Source organism: Hyla sarda, chromosome 4 (assembly GCF_029499605.1).
Source record: "Hyla sarda isolate aHylSar1 chromosome 4, aHylSar1.hap1, whole genome shotgun sequence".
In the NCBI taxonomy this organism is placed as follows: domain Eukaryota; kingdom Metazoa; phylum Chordata; class Amphibia; order Anura; family Hylidae; genus Hyla; species Hyla sarda.
In genome coordinates, this window is record NC_079192.1 from 25,032,472 (window position 1) to 25,049,803 (window position 17,332).

Below are 17,332 nucleotides of genomic sequence, written 5' to 3' on the forward strand. Positions count from 1 at the left end.
GGTGCGGAGAGAGGTAACTGGTGCTGGGTGGTGCAGTTTATGAGGCAAACGTACAACACCCAGCAAGTTCCATGCACAAGCCTTTTTCTGATGAATGGTACTCATGCAGGGAACTTGCTAGGGGTCATACGGTTGCAAAGGATCCAACTTATGGGTACATGAACTGTCCCTTAAAGGGGTACTCCGCCTCTAGATATCTTATCCCCTATGTAAAGGATAGGGGATAAGATGTTCTGATCAAGGGGATCCTGCTGCTGGGACCCCAGCAATCTCCATGCAGCAACCAAATTCTAAATAGTATGTTTAGATCACTGGTTCCTGTGGTGGGATTCGTGACATCATGCCACACCTTCTTGTGACATCACACCACCTCCCATAGACATAAATGGAAAGGGCGTGGCGTGAGGTCACGACCCGCACGGCGAGAACCCAGAGTTCTAAATATATTATTTGGAACGCCGGGTGCTGCATGAAGATCGCGGGGGTCCCAGTGATCATTCATCTTTTGTCCTATCCTTAAGGTAGGGGGATAAGATATCTAGGGCGGAGTACCACTTTAAGGAATTAGAGAGTGTAGGCATGCCTTACAAGCAGGTAGAAAAAGAACAGCTGTGGAGAAATGACAGGACACGAAGCAATATTTGGCTGGGACCGATTTTGGGTGTGTTCTGGCCAATTAAAGGAGAACTATGGCAAAAATTAACTTATCCCTATCCATGGGTTATGGGATAAGTAGCTGATCGTGGGGGGTCCCCCTGCAATACCTGGGATGAGACTCGTCGCTCAGTGAGAAGCGCTCGCTGCAGATGTCAAAACTCAATTTCCCTGGACCCCCCCCTTCCTCATGTCCACCACAGACGCCCCAGACTGCTGCTGTCTCTTACAGAGTTTTATGCCCAGAAATGGTTGGCTACTCACCTTGTCAGTAGATTCTCATCCTAAATATGAAGACAATCGGGGAAATGTACCTGTGGAGAGGAAATGTTGTCCAGTTGCTCTTAGCAACCAATCAGATTACTTCTTTTATTTTTCAGAGGTCTCTCAAGAATGAAAGAAGCAATCTGATTGGTTGCTATGGGCAACCTGATGAAAACAATCTTTTTTTCTTTAACAACTACAGTACTACAAACTCCCATTGTAGTGTGTCTGTTCAACCTATGCCTCCTCCACCCTGACCCTTAGAGGGGCATAGACGGACCACACTGGGGTTGTAGTAACTTTCATTTTTACAGTTCCCCTATAACTCTGCAGCTTCGTAGAAGTATGAGGCTCAGCCTAGAGTCAGTGTATCTGCTGCTCCGGTGTTCTTCTCTTTTACAGCCTGGACACTGTTCACCTCCACACTGGTCCCTGTGGTCTCACGGTCAGATGGTTCTGGACTGGGGCTGAACGGTTGCTTGAGGGATTTAGTGGCAGATTTTTTTGGGACTTCAGTTGTTGGATGACCCTCTCTCATCAGTGGCTGCTGATATTCGTAGTGCAGAATTTACAGGTGTTACGTAAAAGGGGTACTTCTGGGAAAAACATTATTTTATTTTATTTTTTAAATCAACTGGTGCCAGAAAGTTAAACAGATTTGTAAATTACTTCTTAAAAATCTTAATCCTTACAGTACTTATCAGCTGCCGTATGCTACAGAGGAGTTGTATAGTTCTTTTCGGTCTGACTACAGTGCTCTCTGTGAGTAGTAGCAAATCTCCATAGTAAACTTCTCCTACTCCGAACAGTTCCTGACATGGACAGAGGTGTCAGCAGAGAGCACTTCCTGTGGAACACAGCAGCTGTTGAGTGTGTCTGACTTCTAGAGTTTTCCAGAGAGAGGGATTGAAGCAGTGTTTCCTACAGCCTTTTCCCCAGGAGCGTGGCAGCTTCCTTGGGAGAGCCTCCTGCTATGGAGCCCCAGACTTCCACCCCTCGAACTAGAACGGCGGGGGGTGGAGTGTGAGAGAGCTACGGACAGGGTGAGAAGATCCAGCAGGCTCCGCAGTAATGTGGAGCCCACTCCCCCGTCCGTCGCTGGAAACCGCAAGGCGTCCGGTAAGAAGCTTATGGTTATGTCTTCGGGGACTGTGTCTGATACTATGAACCCCAGCAACTGGGGGGTGAAGGGTCCCAGGGAGTCGCTAGCTACTTCGGTTCCCGCATGCAGGCAAATCTAGTAGAATATGAGTAGCTGGGAAAAAGGCTGAAAATCATAAGGGAAGACCTGAAGTTTGCTCGCTACCAAACAGATAACTCTGCCAAGGCCATGAGGGCAAGGTTCAACTGCCAGGGTGTGTGTCAGCTGAAGGCAGAGGAGCAGGAGGTGGTGAGAGCCCGAATGCTGATTGTAGAGGGTGCAGGCATGTTGAAAGAAAAATTAAAGAATGAAGACCTGCTATAAAACCATGCGTACCCCTGTGAAGGAGGAAGAGGATAGTCAGGGGGAGGAAGAGTGCTTGCGTGTCACGGAGGAGAAGATGGAGGACGGTGGTGAGGGAGATGGCGGCAGTGAGAGATGATGAGTGAGGGGGATGTGTGTGATACCCCGTGTACCCCTAAGACCCTCTGTCACCCCGAGTGCAGATTACATCAACCCTGCCCAAGTCGCCTTACAGCCACCTCTGAGGAAAGTGGCAGTAATGATGGCGGTGACAGTGGACTGGTCTGTGGGGGGCTCCTGCGGGCCATAGTGATGCAGGAGACACCCACCCGTCTGGAAAATTGCAGTTTGGCCAGGACCTGGGCCCTGAGGGGAGGAAGAGGAAAAAAAAGAAGAAGAAGAGAAAAAGGCTGAGGAGCAGATAAAGTTTGTTTTCTCTCCAATCCAGCAGTCTGGGCACCTGAAAAGTTGATTCAGGCTGCTGGGCCTCCCACCCTGCCAGATCCCGCTTCTGCTGTGGAACGGGACCAGCACGGGGGGTACAGTGCTGCATCCAACATGGCCGCAGGTGCTACAGTCACGCGTCCTGCTGGTAGGAAGAGCAGGACGGGCTAATGGTGGCAATAGTTTATGCGGCAGTTTGCAAGGGGAGCGGTTCCCCGAGTATTGTGGGCATTGTTACTAGCCCTGCGGGGCACTTCCCTGAGAGGGGTGGGGAGTGTCCAGGCGCCTGAGGTGTGTGGTGAGATCTTCTGCTCGGGGTGGCGGTCCCTGGGCACTGCTAGATGTCGGTGCTGCGGGGCACACTCCCCTGAGAGGGGGGGAGCGTCCCGGTGTCAGAACCTGCTGCTGAGCCCGTGCGGTTGGGCACAGTGTGTGCGCGGACACTGCAGGGATCTCCCACTGTGAGAGAGTGGGAGTCCCTGCACATCAGTGGCACGAGGAGGGGTGAAGTTGCGCCCGGAGGGGCAGCCTCAGCTTCGGGAGGTGATGTCACGGCGGTAACATCTCGAATGGAGGAGGAGTCAGCGTCGCCGACAATGGCAGCCGCCGGTGACCTGAGAATGTACAAAAAGGCCAAGCTAAAGCATGTCCAGGCCAGCCCAGAGGTAGTGGGTGAAGCAGCTGCTGATCCCAAAAATACTGTCAATAAAAGCAATGTTAATACAAGGTGTGTGAAAGATGGGAGTGGTAGTGCTGTGGATGAGAGGGGTGTATGTGGCAGTGGTAGTGGTGCAAATGGGAGGAGTGGTAGTGGTGCAGATGGGAGGAGTGGTAGTGTTGCAGATGGGAGGAGTGGTAGTGGTGCAGATGGGAGGAGTGGTAGTGGTGTAGATGGGAGCAGTGGTAGTGTTGTGGATGGGAGGAGTGGTAGTGGTGTGAATGAGAGTGGTGATAGTGGAGTGAATGAGAGGAGTGGTAGTGGTGCAGATGGGAGGAGTGGTAGTGGAGTGATTGGGAGGAGTGGCAGTGAAGTGAATAAGAGTGGTGATAGTGGAGTGAAGAGGAGGGGTGGTAGTGGTGTGAATGAGAGTAGTAGTAGTGGTGTGGATGGTAGGAATAAGAGTGGCTTTTGTGGCAGTACAGGTGGCCTAGGTGGGGATGTAGGGACGGACGGTGTCTGGTCCGGCTGCCCCCCCGGTCGTCAGGAGTTATGCAAGTGTGGCGGCTGGGGGTTCAGTAGGATCTTTACCTCCTGCATCTGGTGAAGGTCAGTTGCAACGGCGCCTCCTGGAGGCACTAAAGAGAGGAGAAAGGACGCTCCAGGTAGAGGGAAAGGAGATGGACCTGTCTTTTTGGGTGGAGAGACATGGTCTGGGAGCGTTCCGAGAGAGGAATGGGTAGGCCGTATGGTCCCTCCAGATACCAGGGCAGGAGGTAGGTCGCAGGAATGTAGCCCGTTTGGTCTGGAAAGGCGAAGATGCGTGGTGATGGTGGAGCTTCTTTTCCAGATGGGTTTCAGGGCTGCGGACATCTTTGACCTGATTCACCCCTTCGGCTCCTCCGAGTTTGACGTCAGCTTTGTTAGGCCGGAAGGACTAGATCTCTTTTGGTCTAATTATGAGCTGATGAAAAACGAGCCCGGATGGCGAGATTTCGCTGTAAAAGCGGTATCTCGCCAGAGTATGGTAAAGAAAGTGACCGTTTTGACCCGTAACGAGTCACTTTCTTGTTATGACATTATGACCTTGCTGGGCAGGTACGGGGAGGTGACGGACGTCCCCCGGAAGAACTTTGACGAGCACAATATATGGTCTGGGGCCTGGACGTTTTCCGTTCGTCTCAGGCGTTCAGTGAACACAGTCACCCACATCCCTTCGGCCGCCTTTCTGGGACGCGACAGGATTCAGATCTTCTACCAGGGGCAGCCGAGGCTGTGTCACAGGTGTGGTGACCCAAACCACTTTAGTGCCAACTGCACTCAGCAGATATGCGCCCTCTGCTGTGGGGTGGGTCCTCTGGCGGCCACCTGCGGGCAGATTCGGTGTAACTTGTGTGGTGACCTAGGTCACCCGTTCAGCCGGTGTCCACGCTCGTTCTCTAACACTGTGACCGCCCCGGCTGGGGAGAGCCTAACGGTTGCCCCAGCGGGGGAGGGGACTAGTGGAGGAGAGGGGGCACCAAAGCCAGTGAAGGAAAAACATAAGACCCCCTCTATGCGGAGGCGAGAGGAGAAGCGCAGGTTGGAGAGGGCCCTTGAGAATGCCCAGGTGCCAGGGGTGGCTCGGGGTCCCACTCCAGACACTGTCTCAGAAGGAGGTCAGAATAACTCTGAGGCTTTGGGTGGGGCCGAACTGGATGAGGAGATAGGGAGACTGCGTAGGGAAGAAGGTCAAGATGCTCCTTCCTCCAGTCATGCCTCTGAATGCGAAACTGTGGATGAGCAGGAGAAGGAGGGGCAGACAGTAAATGGTGGCCAGGAAAAGAAGAAGAGGAGGAAGAAGAAGGATAAGAGTAAGGCAGCGCCGTCCTCCTCTTCAGTTGTAGCCTCAGACCATAGAAGGAACAACTCAGTCTCTGACCCTCTGATCGTCCTTTCAAATCGATATGAGGCCCTTGGGGATACCATCTCCCCTCCTCTTCTCGAGGGTCCGGAGGCAGTGCGGCCTCCAGGAGGTGCCGAGCCTCCTTCCTCTGGGGCAGTTTCTTCAGGGGCTGAGGTAACACCAGATGCTGGAGGTAAAGATCCTGGGATGGATATATCCCTGAGTTTAAAAAGAGGCAAAGGGTCTTCCTCCGATTCAGATGGGGGTGGAGGGAAGGAGAGGAAGAAGGTTTAAGGGGTGAGGCCATCTAACTCAATCACCCAGGATGGCGGCACTCACTCCACTGACGTTGGCATCCATTAACTGTGCCAGCATAAAATCAGATACGGCTAGATTCGCAGCCTTTCATTTTCTCGGCCGTGTTGAAGCTGACATTTTCTTTTTGCAAGAGACCAGGTTGTCAGATCTAGCCTCCCTGGTAAAAGCCAGAAGAGAGTGGAGGCGCAGTCCCTCCCACTGGTCTCTTGCGGCTGAGCCGTATAGTGGGGTGGCGGTCCTTTTTACTGCTCCTGTTGAATGCAGACGGGTTATTGAGTTAGAAATTGGGAGGTGCCTGATCTTAGATGTCTTCATGAAGGGACAAGAGCTCCGGCTCATTAACATCTACGCCCCGTAAACTAAGCGGGGCCGTAAAGATCTCTTTATGAGGACCCTGGCACCCTGCCTCTCTGAAAGGAGGAGCTTGTGCTACAGACAGCACATGTTCTATTTATTCTCTATAGGAGCACCAAAGAGGCCCAAGTGCAGTAAATTAAAGTTCATACCCCCCCAAAATTGATTTCCCATATGTGGGATACTTTAGGCCTAGATGTATCCACAAACGTTCCAGAGAGCTTGCCTGCCTGCTATGGCCCTGCGCGCCAACTATCAATCAACTGCAGGACGTAGCTGTAGAGAGGTGGTGTGACCCTGGAGCAGAGCGGACCCAGGGCTCTGCCTCTCCGAATGTTGGCCAGGCTCTAAGAGAAATTCTAAAGCGTTTTTTATTTTTTGTAAGTATATAACAGCCTAATGCATTTATAACGGTATGCCTAGATATGCCTAGAATATACTTGTGAAACCCTAGTACACTGTGTGTGCAGCTTCAAAAGCATATTCTTGGTGACAGTTGCACTTTAAAGGGATTTCATGGGTTCCAACATAAAAGTTATATGATGGAAAGAAACGTTTTCAAATATATGTTCTGTAACAATTCCTAACAATTATGAAGGTCTCGGCTTCCCATCATTCAACAGTTATAAATATCTGGCCTGGTCATGTGATGCCAAGAGCTTGTCCCCCACTGCTCCCCACTTATAGTTGCTTCTAAAATTATGCATTAGAGCAGGGCCTGTTACCCATCCAATCACTGTCCAGGACGGAACACCAATGCAGCCAGTGATTGACTGAGAAGGCAGGTCCTACTCTTATATATTGTCTCGAAAAGAACCACAAGTGGGGAGCTGTCAGAACGGGTGTTGTGGGGGACGAGGATAGGTAATAATTGTTACTTTTTTATATTAAAATTATAAAATGAATTAATAAAAATGAATACTTTTTTCGTAGGTAGGGGTTAATGTGACAAGATAACGACAATTTTATTATGTCAAGAGCTGGTACGTAGACGACATTTTCCAATGAAAACATTTTGTTCTCCATGAGTTTCATTTCACTTTTTAAAATTGACTTTGTCTAGTATCAAATGATTTTCTGCTCAGCTTTATCACCACATATCTCACCTAGACCTTCAGAAGCACTTCACAAAGAGCACCACACCCTGCAAATTCTTTATGGCAAACACATGTAAAAGTTAACAAACAGTGACATGTCTATAAAATTTCCTAGTAAAAGCCAGAAGGCCGGGCAATCAGAAGTATGTGCTCAGAAGAGTAAAGGAAAAGTGTATGCTAGTATTGTCACTCAATGACTCCCGCCCCCCAATGAAATCCTCCATCTCATTTTCTGTACCCACAACTTACAATTGTTAAAGGAGTACTCCTCTGGAAAACATTATTTTTGTCAACTGGTGCCAGAAAGTTAAACAGATTTGTAAATTACTACTATTTAAAAATGTTAATCCTTCTGGTATTTAACAGCTGTTAAGTTCTTTTCTTTTTGAATTTCCTTTCTGTCTGACCACAGTGCTCTCTGCTGACACCTCTGTCCATTTTAGGAACTGTCCAGAGTATCAGCAAATAGCAAACATCTCCTGCTCTGGACAGTTTCCTACATGGAGAGAGGTGTCAGCAGAGAGCACTATGGTCAGGCATTAAAGAAATTTAAAAAGCAAAGAACTTCCTCTAGAGCATACAGCAGCTAAGTGCTGGAAGGATTAAGATTTTTAAATAAAAGTAATTTACAAATCTGTTTAACTTTCTGGCACCAGTTGATAAAAAAAAAATGTTTTCCAGCAGAGTACCCCTTTGATCCTGGGGTCTGGGTTGCTCACAGTAGCCATTGGGCTAATTTGTATCTTAACCAAAAGGCTGAGGCGCAACCTCTGGTAGTTATCATGGATAAATCATGAGTTAATATGGTTTTTCATAAAATTATCAATTTGGAAAAATACTGACTGTCATCAAAGAGACCAAATGGTAAATGGAGACTTATTATCAGGTCCATTTAACTAAATCAGAGTGTCCTCCAAAATGAGGAGTCGCCCATCTGTAGACAGCTTTTTGTTCACTACAGAAAAGAATACATAAACCACTGGGTCTGTTCAGTGAAAACCATCACCCTCCCTATCTACAGATAGACTCATTCTTTTGGAGGACAATTTATTTGGCAATTGCAGTAAAATAGTCAGCCAGGGAGAAAAGACTAGAGCGTAAATGACCGTAAGGCAAGATTCACACTGCGGAATCTCCGGGCAGAAAATTTCGAGTGTGGCCAGTGCCGACTGAATCAGTCGGTGCTAATACTGCGTGGACACTGCAGTCTCCAATATACCGTAATATGTTCTGCAAGTATTTCCGCCATGTCATGGCCTCGCGTTAGAGAAAGGGAAAGGACTCAGGACGTACTGGTACGTCCTTGGTCCTTAAGGGGTTAAATTATCATTTTGTTTTGATGTAGGTCTGATGAAGGTCTGAATGACCAAAATGTTACCTTTATTTTGGATAGCAAAAATAAATATTTCATAATTTTTCACTGCAAGTGGAGTGTCACCTTATTGATTTTATTATAAAAATGCACTCACATTTATACATAGAGAGAGAGCCGTAATCTTCCTATAACGTATCATTTATTCATGTAAACCTCTGCACATTCTGGGTTAATTTGTCAAGTGGGCGGTCCTACTGAATGATTGACAACTATCAGTGTATAAATTTGCATATATTTGTCAATAGTAAAGTGCTGTGGAATCTGTTGGCGCTCTACAAATAATAATAATAATAATAATAATAATAATAATGATAATAATCACTGAAGAACAGCAATGGGCACCAAGGGATCCCCATAGATCCCATTGACTTGAATGGGGTCCATCAGATTTCGATTACTGTATTTGCTGGTCAAAGCATATTTCATCTCAAAATATAAAAATTTTGAAGGGAGATACCAGAAGGCCTACAACCTTACCAGAAAAGCGCTGATCTGTCTTGATGTCGATTGTTGGGACGGAACCAGATATAGTCTTGTCAGTGACAGAACTAAGGGAGGAAAATCATAAATCACCAATCAACAATGTATAATCCCAAACAGAACAGCACAACTACAAATTTAAAAATGTAGAAAAATAAATGAAGAGGTGCTCGCAGAGGTCAGAGTCTAGGTGAAGAACTCCTTCAGTATATAACATCCAATGATTCCACAGCACACAGGAGTTTTTCCAAAAAAAAGAGAAGGTGATTTATTTCATTCCCAGTGTTACAAAATAGGTGCTACGTTTCAGCAGCCTCTCGCCGCCATTTTCAAGCATGTTCAAGTGACTTATGGGGAGGGTATATATAGCCCCTCCCATTATTCAGTGTCATTACATAATTGTACATAATTATACATAATTTAACATAACAAAGTGCATATACGGTATAATTTTCAAGTAAACACATTATAAAGTGCATCAGTGTACAGTCTCACATAAAAAATAAGTGCAAATTCAAGAATGTTACAAACATAAAGTGCCAGTGCATGTAATACCTTATAAACTAATCCACCTGTGTTTCATAAAAACAATAATAGCGATAATCAGTGGAGGGGGGCGTTGCACATACCATTGTAAACACAGTACATCGCATCTCCATGCTTGTCCTCCATATTGGCGTGGATCCTCTCTGGTGCGCAGCCGCGCACCGGATAAGCCGGAAGTTGTAGCTCCCATCTTCATCCAATAGTGTAGAAGCTTCACCGTAGTCACGGAAACTCTTCAGTAATGATTTGTGCATGCGCGCCGACCTCCTATGCTCCCCAAGTCGCCATCTTAGATATGGGCAAGTTACATAAAGTCCGTGCATATAAAAGATTAACCCATATCCCTGTTGGCGGTGCGTGAGCAGACTAATCCAGAGACCATGGAGCTATTGGCACCACGGTCTCTGGAAAAAGCGGAACGAGGCACCGCACCAACCACATAGTCGGCGCGATGCTCCTCCCACTCAATTGGCTAACCCACACCGCCGCTCACAGTATAGGGTATAGGGTGTCAAATCATTCATGCATAATATGGGACCTGTTGGAAGCCATAGGTGATAAGTATAGATACTCAGAGTTTTCCAATGATATACACTGTTTGGACGAGCATTATTAATGAGGATCTTGACTCTAAAGTGAATGGTTATGTGCAAACGCCTCCCCATTCCACGTTTCTAGAAAAATAAAAGAGAAAAAGAGTGTTTAGAATATGTTACTGTCAAATGAACATCCTACTCGGATCACAGCAAACCCATCACCCTGAGGACCACTGCGGGGGTGCCCCAATCCAAGCAATCCCACCATATAGACTAAATCTCCTGGTTTCACATCATCATAATAGTCTAAAATCTAAATAATGTATCAGAAAAATACCATAAAATTGTGTAATTAATAATATCAATGTGATAAAATAATGTGAATAAGTCCTAAATATTAATTCAACTTATCTGGTATTATAAAATAAATTACAAATATTAGATTGACATACCAGGGGTTACTTTAAAATCTACATTTAGCCCTCTAGGTTTTAATGCGCCCAGTCTACAGATCCATTGCAGTTCACGTTTTTTTAAAAGTAAACTTCTGTTACCACCTCTTTTTGGCACTGGGATATGGTCAATAATCATAAACTTTAGGTCTCTTTCTTTGTGGTTAGCCTCTGTGAAGTGCTTTGAGACTGGTAAATCCAGTCTCTTCCGTATGGTGTAACGGTGCTGGTTCAGTCTAGTTTTAAAATCTAGACTGGTTTCTCCTACATAAAGCATCTCACACGGGCACCACAAGACATAGATGACAAAACTAGAATTACAGTTAAGATAAAATCTAATGTCATATTCTTTTTTTGTGTGTGGATGGACTCTAGGCCAAAATGCAGAAGCAGTGTGTGAAAAAATAAATACACCCTTACTGCTTCCATAGGAATTAAGAGGGCAAGAAGCAGTCAGGTGCTGGTAGTCAACAGCAAGTGTGACCACCTCTATAAAAGCAGAAGTTTGCTAGTTGGAAAGACCATTCCTAAACAATTTGAAGTTGATTATTCTACAGTGAAAAAGTGGAAAACATTCAAGACAGTTGACAACCGATCCCAATCAGACCTTGCAATGCACAAAAAAAGAAATAAAAGAAAAACAAAAAACAAGACTATGTCTCAACTTAATCCTTCAAAAATTGCAAAATTGTTTTTTTTTAAATTATATTCCAAATATTTGTTTCTGCTTTCTTTTGCAGCATATTTTATGGTAAAATACCATTATGGCTCTTAGATGATGTGGAGTAACAAGCATTGCAAAAATCACTGTGGAAGGGGTTAAATCTTAGGAATGAAGAAGGGGGAGGCGTATCAATGAAATATAAACAGCACTACACTCAGGGCACCATAAACAGAAGTGGAGTTAGTGCCATAGCAGCCATATTGGTTGCCACAGGACCTGTGGAATCACGGGGCCAGGGCAACCGTCAGGCCCTGTATATTCCTGATCATGGCCAGTATTGGTGTAGTGCCCTCTTTCCAGCTGCATGTGCATTGTTTAGACACACATGCGGCTGAAAGATGTGATACGTCAAGGAGCTATTGGTAGCTTTGTGCCTGCAATTAGCTACGTGGTACCTATAGGATGCTGTAAGGTACCACCCGCCGAGGACCTCTACATCCAGGCACATATGATTACATCATCATTGCGAGTGCTGCCGTCAGAGCAGAGGTGGAACAAGGTGAAGAGGGGCCCTTCTGCTCTGCGTAGGAACGGAGAGAACGTGTGATATGTTTTTTTATGATGGCACAGATGAGGGGGTACCTACCTACTGGGCGACATACTTACCTAAGGGGGAACCTACATACCTACCTATTGGAGGATGTACTTACCTATGGGAGAACCTACCTACTTACTAAGGGAGCATATCTACCTACTAGAGGACCCTTTTTACTTTAGTGTGCAAACCAACCTACTGGGGGCATACTTACCTAAGAGGTGAAACTACCTACTTAAGAACTTGCTTACCTAAGGGGGGAACTTATATGCTAAGGGGGGGGGGGTAACATTTTTTTTTTTAAATGACAAAGTGGAATTAGCTGAGTATTGTTGTATGTAGCCCGAAAAATTGTAATCCCAATAATTCAAAAATTCCATTAGCCCCAATAACTACAATAAGCCCCATTAAATTAAAAAATACCATTAGCCCAATAACGCAAAAAATCACATTAGCCCCAATAACTTAAATAGTACAATTAGCCCTTATAACTCAAAAAATAACATTAACCCCAATGACTCTGAAAATCCCATTAGTGAGACTATATGTGTAAAAATTAATGGAAATGTAAAGTGTATGTTCACAAATGCCAGAAGCCTAACAAATAAAATTGGGGAGCTTGAGGCCTTGATACTGGAGGAATATATTGATATAGTTGGGGTCACTGAGACATGGCTGGTGATATAGTTGGGGTCACTGAGACATGGCTGGTGATATAGTTGGGGTCACTGAGACATGGCTGGACTCCTCGCATGACTGGGCTGTTAATCTGAAGGGTTTACATTGTTTCGCAAGGATAGAATGAACAGAAAAGGTGGTGGAGTCTGTCTGTATGTAAGAAGTGGTATGAAAGTCAGTGTGAACGATGCCATAGTGTGTGATGATTCTGAGGAGGTGGAATCACTGTGGGTAGAATTACAAAAGGAGGGAAATACTGAAAAAATAATATTTGGTGTAATCTACAGACCCCCTAATATCACTGAAGAGATAGAAGGTCAACTGCATAAACAAATAGAGAGGGCCGCCCGGGCAGGTACAGTGGTAATAATGGGAGATTTTAACTATCCAGATATAGATTGGGGCCGGGCATGGCTAAAACTACAAAGGGGCGACAATTCCTAAATTTATTGCAGGATAATTTTATGGGCCAGTTTGTGGAGGACCCAACAAGAAGTGATGCCTTGTTGGATCTGATCATTTCCAACAACGCAGAGCTGGTTGGTAATGTAACTGTGCGGGAAAACCTTGGTAATAGCGACCACAATATAGTTACTTTTCACTTAAAATGTAGAAAACAAAGACAGGCGGGGAAGGCAAAACCATATAACTTTAAAAAGGCAAATTTCCCTGGGCTGAGAACTGCACTACAGGACATAGACTGGGGGGAGGTGTTCTCAAATACTGATACAGAAGGTAAATGGGACATCTTTAAATCAACTCTAAATAACTATACAGCTAAATATATACCAAAGGGGAACAAATATAAACCATTAAAACTAAATCCTACATGGCTGACAAATGATGTTAAAAGAGCAATAAACAACAAAAAAATAGCCTTCAAAAAATTCAAATCTGAGGGGTCAGCGATAACATTTAAACAGTACAAGGAGCTTAATAAAATCTGTAAAAAAGTAATAAAACAGCAAAAATTCTAAATGAGAGACAGGTGGCCAAAGAAAGCAAAACTAATCCTAAATAATTTTAGATATATAAATGCAAAAAAACCAAGGACAGAGCATGTAGGAACCCTTAATAATGATAATGGGGAGGTTGTCACAGGCGATAAAGAGAAGGCGGAGCTACTGAATGGGTTCTTTAGTTCTGTATACACTATGGAAAAAGGAGCTGACATTGGACAGATCAGTGCTGGTAACACATCATGTAATGTACTGAACTGGCTTAATGTAGAGATGGTACAAGGTAAGTTAAGTAAAGTAAATGTAAGCAAATCTCCAGGGCCGGATGGACTACACCCAAGAGTTCTTAGAGAGGTAAGTTCAGTAATATCTGTACCCTTGTTCATGATATTTAGAGATTCTCTGGTGTCTGGTATTGTGCCAAGGGACTGGCGCAAGGCTAATGTGGTGCCAATCTTCAAGAAGGGCTCAAGGTCTTCACCAGGCAATTATAGACCGGTAAGTCTAACGTGCATTGTGGGTATATTGTTTGAAGGACTTATAAGGGATTACATACAGGAATACATAGGGGATAATTGTATTATAAGTGATAACCAGCATGGGTTTACTAAGGATAGAAGTTGTCAAACCAATCTAATTTGCTTTTATGAAGAGGTGAGTAGAAGCCTTGACAGAGGAATGGCTGTGTATATAGAGGGGGGGGGGGGCTGTGTATATAGAGGAATGGCTGTGGATATAGAGGGGGGCTGTGTATATAGAGGGGGCTGTGTATATAGAGGGGGAGCTCTGTATATAGAGGAATGGCTGTGGATATAGAGGGGGGCTGTGTATATAGAGGGGGGGCTGTGGATATAGAGGGGGGCTGTGTATATAGAGGGGGGCTGTGTATATAGAGGGGGGCTGTGTATATAGAGGGGGGGCTGTGTATATAGAGGAATGGCTGTGGATATAGTGTTTCTGGATTTTGCCAAAGCATTTGATACTGTCCCTCACAGACGTCTGACAGGTAAGTCAAGGTCTTTGGGTTTGGAAACTTTAGTTTGTAACTGGATTGAACACTGGCTCATGGATCGTACCCAGAGAGTGGTGGTCAAAGATTCGTACTCTGATTGGTCCCCGGTAATTAGTGGTGTACCCCAAGGTTCAGTACTGGGCCCGCTGTTTTATAATTTATTTATCAATGATATAGAGGATGGTATTAACAGCTCCGTTTCTATCTTTGCAGATGACACCAAGCTTTGTAGCACGGTACAGTCTATAGAGGATGTGCATAAGTTACAAGATGACTTGGATAGACTAAGTGTCTGGGCATCCACTTGGCAAATGAGGTTCAATGTGGATAAATGTAAAGTTATGCATCTGGGTACTAATAACCTGCATGCGTCGTATGTCTTAGGGGGGATTAAACTGGCAGAGTCCCTGGTAGAGAAGGATCTGGGTGTACTTGTAGATCACAGACTACAGAATAGCATGCAATGTCAGGCTGCTGCTTCCAAAGCCAGCAGGATATTGTCATGTATCAAAAGAGGCATGGACTCAAGGGACAGGGACATAATACTCCCCCTTTATAAAGCATTGGTACGGCCTCACCTGGAATATGCTGTTCAGTGTTGGGCACCTGTCCATAAAAGGGACACTGCGGAGTTGGAAAGGGTGCAGAGACGCGCGACTAAACTAATATGGGGCATGGATCATCTTAGCTATGAAGAGCGATTAAAGGAGTTACAATTGTTTAGTCTTGAGAAGAGACGTTTAAGGGGGGATATGATAAACGTATATAAGTATATAAATGGCCCATACAAAAAATATGGAGAAAAACTGTTCCAGGTTAAACCCCCCCAAAGGACGAGGGGGCACTCCCTCCGTCTGGAGAAGAAAAGGTTTAGTCTAAAGGGGCGACATGCCTTCTTTACCGTGAGGACTGTGAATTTATGGAACGGTCTACCTCAGGAACTGGTCACAGCAGGAACAATTAACAGCTTTAAAACAGGATTAGATACATTCCTGGAACAAAATAACATTAATGCTTATGAAGAAATATAAAATCCCATCCCTTTCCCTTACCCCCTTACACCCTTCACTTCAATTCCCTGGTTGGACTTGATGGACGTATGTCTTTTTTCAACTATACTAACTATGTAACTATCTGAGGTTGTATTTGTAAAACTTTAGAAATAGAGAGCGTGTTCATTCTTTTTCTCATCAGTACTGGTGTTATTGGTAGTAAATTACGAATGGATGGAGGGCTTTGTGGTAACTAGCAGAGGAATATATTCTAAAGGAATTCCCTACTTTTTCATGTTTACTTTTTAAGCTGACAATATACCGCCACTGTTAAGATGATAATATACTTCCAGTGGCTTTTGGCTGAATGTTCATCCAACAGACAGCTATCACTCACAACCACTCACAAAACTTTCATCTAGGCTGAGTGTTCTGAATAGGGAGAGGGCAGTAAGCCGCGGTCAGATGCCTCAGGTATATTGAATTCAAACTACCTGATCCGCCTTTACTCTGGTATCTGCAAATCGGGGAGATTCAGGAGGCCCCCATGGTTGGCCATTCCCAAGGAAATAAGCGGGTTTTGAAGACTTGTATCTAATGTTATCAGCTGATATATCCCGAAAAAAAGGCCAAGATAAATCCAATTGGCCACCCAAGTGGCAGAGGCAGGGAAGCATAGGGAATATATATATATGTATATATATATATATATATATATATATATATATATATATATATATATATATATATATATATATATATATACATATTTTTGTATGTTTTTACCATCAGCCTGAGAACCAATTTAGCCCCCTCTCATCTAATATGACATATTCATCAAGGGTCGGGTGAGGCAGTATGTCATGGGCTCAAGAGTCAGGCCCTCGTCATAACTGGCAGATGGGCACTGCTAATCCTATGGAAAACCCCTTCAAGTTATCCCGAAAATGTATTTTCTGTGTAGCGCAATGCACTTACGTATTTTTCCTCACCCACCTTCAAACCCAATCTCAAGTGTTGATAGTCTTGCATGTATGACCCGCCTAAGAATGTATATTGAGGTAAACTTTTTCTCATCATATGCACCTATTGGACTTTATTGGCTTTGGGAGCAACTGCCTGACACTGGCTGCTAAATTTTATTTTGTCATCATTTTGTCATCTGTAAATGTGTTGGTTGCAAAAGAATGCACTGCCCCCATAGGTTTACACTGTGAATTACACTGTTCCTATAGTAATAGCTGACATAACAGGGGCGGATCCAGAGTGGAGTCTCGGGAGGGGCACTATTAGAGTATTTTGTGTTGGCGGACAGAAAACAAGATGTTGCTCACGGAACTTACAATATTATTAAATGTATCATACAGTCCTAACCTTGTTTAAGACTTTTTGGCCATGTTCACATGTCAGAATAATTATCAAATATACCAATTGCCACAGAATGGGAAAGTGCTAAAGAAGTTTTTACCATTTAAAACTACAGCTCCCAGTATGACCTAAGTAGTGGTAAGGGGATGCTGGGAGTTGTTGTTTCACCCATCATAACTGCAGAACTTACAAGTGACTCCAGCTCTGATGGGACATAGTGAGGAGAATACAGAATGATATCAGTGACTACAGGTGACGTCTTCTCTATAGTCTTCCCTTATCTAATTCAGATGGTACATACCGCCAGGTCCAGCTAAATGTTCTCCCTGCAGAACTTGATGCCCAGACGTCTCCTCACTATGTCAGCAGATTCTGATCCTCTATATGAAAACAATAATTATTATAATACTGCTAAACACTGTATTGTTCTAATACAATACCGCCACACACCCTCTGAATATAATTCTGACACACGGTACCTCCTGAATATACAACACACTGTACCCTCTGAATATAATACCGCCACACACCGTACCCTCTGTATATAATACTACCAC